The sequence below is a fragment of the Spea bombifrons genome, chromosome 1 (genome assembly GCF_027358695.1).
Source record: "Spea bombifrons isolate aSpeBom1 chromosome 1, aSpeBom1.2.pri, whole genome shotgun sequence".
Taxonomy (NCBI): Eukaryota; Metazoa; Chordata; class Amphibia; order Anura; family Pelobatidae; genus Spea; species Spea bombifrons.
The window spans coordinates 25,159,736-25,166,152 of NC_071087.1; the positions used below are offsets into that span (position 1 = coordinate 25,159,736).

The following is a 6,417-nucleotide window of genomic DNA, read 5'->3' on the forward strand; positions in this document are numbered from 1 at the left end:
ACACCAGCAGGCAGGCCTGTCCACGACCTGCAAGACACCAGGTAGCCGGAGCCCACGCCTTCCCAGGCATGCTTACTTGTTTTCTATAGATCCATCAGTTCAGGAGGTCCCTAGGAGGACCTCTAACCGTATTTTTTTTTTTTTTTTTTAAATATATGAAAAATACAAAATTTAAAAAAAAATATATAAAAAAGATAAATTAAAAGAAAACCCTATATCCCATTGCCCTATCATAACATCTACCCAGTATAACCCTCCTGCCCCCCGTTCACAACCCTCAAACCCGTTAAGCCATAAGCATAAAAATTCTACAAAAAAATTGTACACCTAATAGTATGTTCCCTGGTGCTAGGAAAGAATGGAAAATCTATATCAATTAGGTATTTCTGAAGTCAGGACACCTGAATTGATAAACTTGGAGGGGATTTTCCATCACTTTACCTAATTTTGTGAGGATTCAGAGGGAAAATTTAAAAAAAAAATAGGTTTTTTTTTTCTAATTTTCATTAGTTTTTACTAAATTTCTCATTCTAAATTTTCAGATAAACATACTATGGTATCAAACGAAAGCTCTATCTCTCCTTGAAAACAATAGAGTTTACATGGGCACACTATTCACAGGAAGAGAGAATAATCGCTGAACATGAAAATGGCAAAATTGCTCTGGGACTTGAGGTACCAAAAACACCTGGGATTGAAGGGGTTAAGGCAACACATCACTCTGTAGATGGGGATTTTAATCAATACATAACCATACCAGCCAGCGTATCATTCCACAACAGCAGCAAATCCCGAAGACATTTATAATGGTTTCATCAAATGATATAATAAAGCAAAAATAAATAAATTGGGGGGGGGATAAGTCAGTACACATACGGTTAAACTGTTTGAAAGCAATAGCAAAAAAATAAAAAAAAATAAAAAAAAAACTACCACTTTATTAGCCAGAGACCCATGCTAAGCCTTCAGGCATATTAATATACATGCAAATGTGCCCCATTTACTGCTGTTCCCCAGGGACAGGTCCTATTTATTCATCTTCGCTATATACAAAGTCAACATATAACAAACATTTTTAAAGTCTTTTCAAAAATGGTGCATAGAAAGAAAAAAAAAAACAAAAAACGTACAAGTGTTTCAGAGCCGAATGCCAAAAGGGTGCAAAAAGTGTATTTCGGTTCCACTGGCGTAACATTTGGCAAGTACCGCTATTACCCCCCCGCCCCGCCCCAATCACATGCAGGTCACATTAATACTCATTTTATGCAGCAGGAGAATTACACAGCCTTCCACCGCACAGAGAGCCATCAGAAGGGCAGCTCATTACCGGTCTCTACAGCCTCTGGTGGTTATACCTGGAGGCCAATATGCACGCTTTACTGCACCTGCACACATGGACAATATGCAGCTATCTAATACAAACTCCAGATCTTATATCACAGATGGTTGCTTAAACACAAGGTGAAGGTGTCCGATCATCTATGATCTGTACAATTGCCAACAATGGAGTTAGCACGATATACACGGCAAAATCAAGGACCCCCTTTTGGGAGCCGCACAACTGGATATCTGATATTTTATATAACGTCATCATATTCCGCAGAGCCGTGCAATGGGTAAACAGGACATAGGTGGTATTTAACATAACTGAGCATAGAGAAACAAGGGGTAACGTAAACGATCTTACAATCTAACGAATATCTCCAACCAGCCCATTTACATTATGGAGCTGCTGTGCCCATCCGGCTCTCCGAATTGGGGCGTCCGGTGTCATATAGAATGGACATGGCATAGCTGCCAACATCTAGACTTTGCAGGACAGCTTCATCAAATAGTTACTTGCACAATTATCACACCCACTGCACCAAAGCCACACCCACTTTGACCAACCCACATAATTAGCATAATGCGCAGATTGTCATACCCTGTACCATTCACCTCCTCACGCTTCCCAATTATTTTTAATGTGATTAATGGCATTAAAGCATTTTGTGCCATTAGGTGAAAGAAAAGGTAACCAATATAAAATTCAGGGAAAGAAATACAGTAGATACAAGCAATTTAACCTTTATTCAAAATATCATAAAAAATGAAAATATATGTAATAAGTCAGAGAAAATGTAATTGTATCCCACGTGTACACAGGCCCTGTAGTAGAACATGGCCGTTCTGCTTGAGCACAGGTTACACAAAGTACCCACTCAGAGGAAATATAGGAAATGTCAAGCTGGAAACAAAGGTTTGAGCACACAATGAGGTGCAGGGCCCAGCAAGGGGTAGGGGGCTTCGCACACAGGTACACTACATACAATTTTAGATCTCACAGCAGGGCTAACCATCTGAGTCTGGTGCTCAAACACCTGAGACCCGCCACAAACTGCAGCAGGTTCTGTCACACACTTTGGGACAGAGAGCAGGGGGCAAGGTCTATACCCTGCAGCCCCCCCCCCACCCCAGATATGTAAGCTGGCTCCACAGTGCTCACCATAGCAGTACTGAGTCTCTAACCCTGCAGCTTCCACACAAAAGCTGCAATGACGACATCACAAGCACCACCAGAGGCTGTAAAGCAAGTGGGAAGACTGGTCCCGCCGCCAAGGAGCAGCACCCATCCTGTGAGGGTGATGCAGGCTGTTACCATTGGCACCTCACAAACCTGTGCATGGGTCACGTGACTTTGCACAACATCACATGACTGCAAAAGTGCAAGATGAATGTATTTTGTCTTTAACAAGCACATTATAAAACACCACACTACAGATGTACCCTGTCTGACAGTAAGGTTTTTTAACTGCTGTCAATCAGTTTTTAATTTTTACTACCAGGACAAGCTCCCAAATCCCAGGAAAATGGGGACAGTTAGCAACTATGGACATATGTAGGGCAGTTCCTGAAAAATACTGTGCTAGGGACATGACATCATAGCCCAGTGTTTGGCTTCTCATTGGGGAGGCCAATTGTAACACCGGAGTGTCCCTGTAAGAAATTATTTAAGTAATGCTTTATGAAGCTTTTAAGCATTTTGGGCAGATGTATACAGCAGGGAGAGGCGGCAACATCTGTTCATCTGTAAGGCTTAAAGAGTACCTATGAAATAAAACGAGTTATGAAATGGCTACATACACACACTTACCATAGGCAGGGGTGATACCACCAGTTTATACCCGGCTAGCGTTTCTTCTGGTTATTAATAAGCATTCCGATTTGAGAGATATACATGGATTGGCTGACAATATGTAATGCTAATACTAACCGAGTAAAATTCTGTGTGCAACATAAAAGGTTGATTTTGAACATCTTCACATTCTATATTCTATGTGGAAGCCACAAGCGTCTACCTCCACAGCACAATGCATTCCAATACCATATCAGAGGTTTATCTTTGCACGGCATTAACCCCCGTGAATTCTTACACATGAAGATCAAGTCAGACAGGAATTTGAATCTTCGTACATTTTATCAGTTTTGGTCGCCAGCTAGTTACGTTTTCAAGGAGATGTTGCTATAATAAGCTGTAAATGAGAAACCACACTATTCATAACTTACGGAATCGTCGTCCTATCTACAGAAGTGATCCCGTCTAGTAAGAGTGGGGGCTTTAACCAGACAGAAGACAGGGATCGTGATCTGGGATGATGGGAAAAGCAGAACAGGAGGAAAGGAAATGGAAAAGCTTTCAGTCCTACCTGAACCCGCCTGTGGAAAGGCCAATAAAAGTTTTCAGCTAACAAAAGATCTATAACATAGTAACAGACCATACACACAACCAACTACCGCACATTACCCTGACTGTACGATAAAACCAGGCGCGAGTCACGTGACCTCCGTTACAACATTCTGGGTAAACATTTGCAGAGTTGGTTAAGATGCAGAAACTGGAATCCCTGCAGATTCATTTTTTATTTCTGAGCCGACGTTAAGCGCCGTCAAACTCATACAGGTGAGATTGCAATTATGCAAACACGGGATTAAAGGATTACTAAAAAGAGTACTAACCCTTGGCCCGTCACCCAACTGTAAAACATTCGGTCAGGTTAAAGGTACATTTTAACCAAAAACGAAGGTTTCGCAACCTTCAAAAGCATTTTTCAACTATTTCTTCCTAATCCACAACAAAAATAGAATGGCGGCCGTGTGGAGCGTTTCAATCAGCCCGTGGGTAAGCATTAATGTTCTTAAATCGGGGGGGGGGGACAAATATTTAGTTCTAGCCGAATTAAACAAATGCTGTTCAAGCAGGTTAAAAAAAAAAGCCTGTATAGCCAGTCCACATAAGTGTTTTCTATGAATTCTGTACATTTTCTTGGAAACAAAAAAAAATCAAATCAAAAAAGGCTAAATACATAAATCACATTAATGTCACTTATTTTTCAAGTCAACCCTATATATATTCTAAAAGTACATACAGAATGGAAAAAATAAAAGCTATTTTAATGAAATGAAAGTAAACCTGATATATATTATATATTAGATATGTAGATGCAAGATTTACTTGCAGTATGTTCATTCTACACGTATGTGGATGATCACCACACAAATACAATTCATCCTTATGTCATAGCTATATTTTATTTATATAGCGACTATGTATTTTAAGAAGAACTAAGAATGACAAATCTAGAACGGACAGACTAAGACAAACCGATCCATTGGGTAAACAGGGTTCTGGGCACAAGCTTACAATCTAGAGGGTTTAATCCAATTTATAAAAATACAAGACGTTAAAACAAAATGTTCCCAAAACTAGCTTAAATAGTGACTAACCACTGTTATTTAGAAGTTTGACGCTGACAGTACCTGGAAGTTCCTTTTAGGAAGCACTGATTGAGTCCAGTAAGTCCTGGAGAGGTGGGCAGCTTAATATGTAAAAGTAACTGGTCGGTTTGAATTGCCACGAATCTCATGTTGATTATTAACAGAGCTTGCCTTGTCCTACGCAGCCTTGATATACAATATGGCTTACGCTTTTATTTCCGTCACCGTAATCTTAAGTGCAGAGGCAGCAGGAGACCGCATTCCCGCACACACAGAAGAGCGATTAGCATTTCTAACTAAGCTACGGCTCCGAACGCTGCTGCATTCAGTGCACCGCTTAAATACATGTGATAAAGAGTCACAAAAACTAAATATTAGACAGCTTGCCTTCCCATTTAATACACAGGAGGAGTGCATCTAGTATATTATAGAACAGAGGCGGTGTATTGGCACCTATCACTACTGCTAAAAGGCTATGCGTGGGCTCAAGTATGTGCTTGGCTCAGAATTACAGAAAGTAGTACGAGGATGAACTATCTAAAGCAGGACAAGGTGTTGCAACTCATCCAACCGCTCCGATAACTGACCAGTGTGTGGTGTGCATCTCGGGGCACATTCTCAGGAGCACGCAGTCTAGAACCGACTCTTATTCTACACCGATTAGATCAAATACAAGACTCCCAATACGTGCTTTTGCTCCCTGTTTTGGTTGATAGCCCTGCTTGAATGGAGGCGACTCAGTTACGTCTATCATTAAATAAGTGAAAGTTTCCATGAAGACCGTTATTAGAACCATTTGGTGAATCACTAAATAGATTCGATGGGCTATTAAAGAGAGATTGACTATTTCAAGGGTCTCATGGCCAGATCATTTACAGAGTTCCCAGGTACGGCAGTGTGGCTTGACCCATGCGTTCGATGGCTCTGCTTCCCCTGTGACCCTCAGAAACATTTCCTTATACCACTAACTTCATAGTAACAGTATTTTAAATCCAGAGATTCGTACATTAGATCAAACATTATCCCACCCAACATATCCCATTACCAACATCCACCTCCAGACTGCACATTAAGAAGGTTTACTGTATCTTGGGTAACATTTTAAGCTTTGACCTATACCGCTCATAAACCTCTCACTTACTGCTACTATCCTACTTGTCTTCTCTCCAGCTTTTTCATATTGGGTGATATTTTCATCCAAGACATATTCTAGCATTAACACAAATTTTTCATTTCTTGCTATTACACGGTTTACAACTTTCTCCTTGGCCTGAGAATACCAGTCCAGTATAACCATCATTGCATAAACAGGTTGAAACAGTTACATGAAGTATGTTACATACTACTTGATTTGTCCTGTCTACACATTTTACATTGCTACAGAGTTTGATGGCGCTATATAAAAAAGATTAATAAAGTAAACTAAAGACAATTAAAAGAGTGCTAAGAATCATTACTACATTGAACTATAAGATGAAGGTAGAATGGCAGATAGTATGCAGACTTCAATAAATTAAGGAAAGCTTTAAACAAAACATTTTTTTATAATTAGCGTCCCCTGGCAGAATACCAAAGGCTTATACAGTAACAGAGATGGAAGGGTTGACCTTTGAGACCAAATTCTTCAAATGGAAAATGTATCCTATAATGCTTGGTTAACTA

General features: G+C 40.1%; 1 protein-coding gene across 1 annotated transcript in view; it reads right to left on the minus strand.

Moving 5' to 3' along the window:
- Positions 1–4,837, minus strand: part of MTUS1 (microtubule associated scaffold protein 1) — a 79,812-nt gene extending 74,975 nt beyond the window's left edge. The window contains exon 1 of the mRNA XM_053458943.1: positions 4,798–4,837. The gene's annotated coding sequence lies outside the window, so the exon portion shown is untranslated. The remainder of the gene's footprint in view (positions 1–4,797) is intronic.
- Between the last annotated feature and the right edge of the window lie 1,580 nt (positions 4,838–6,417).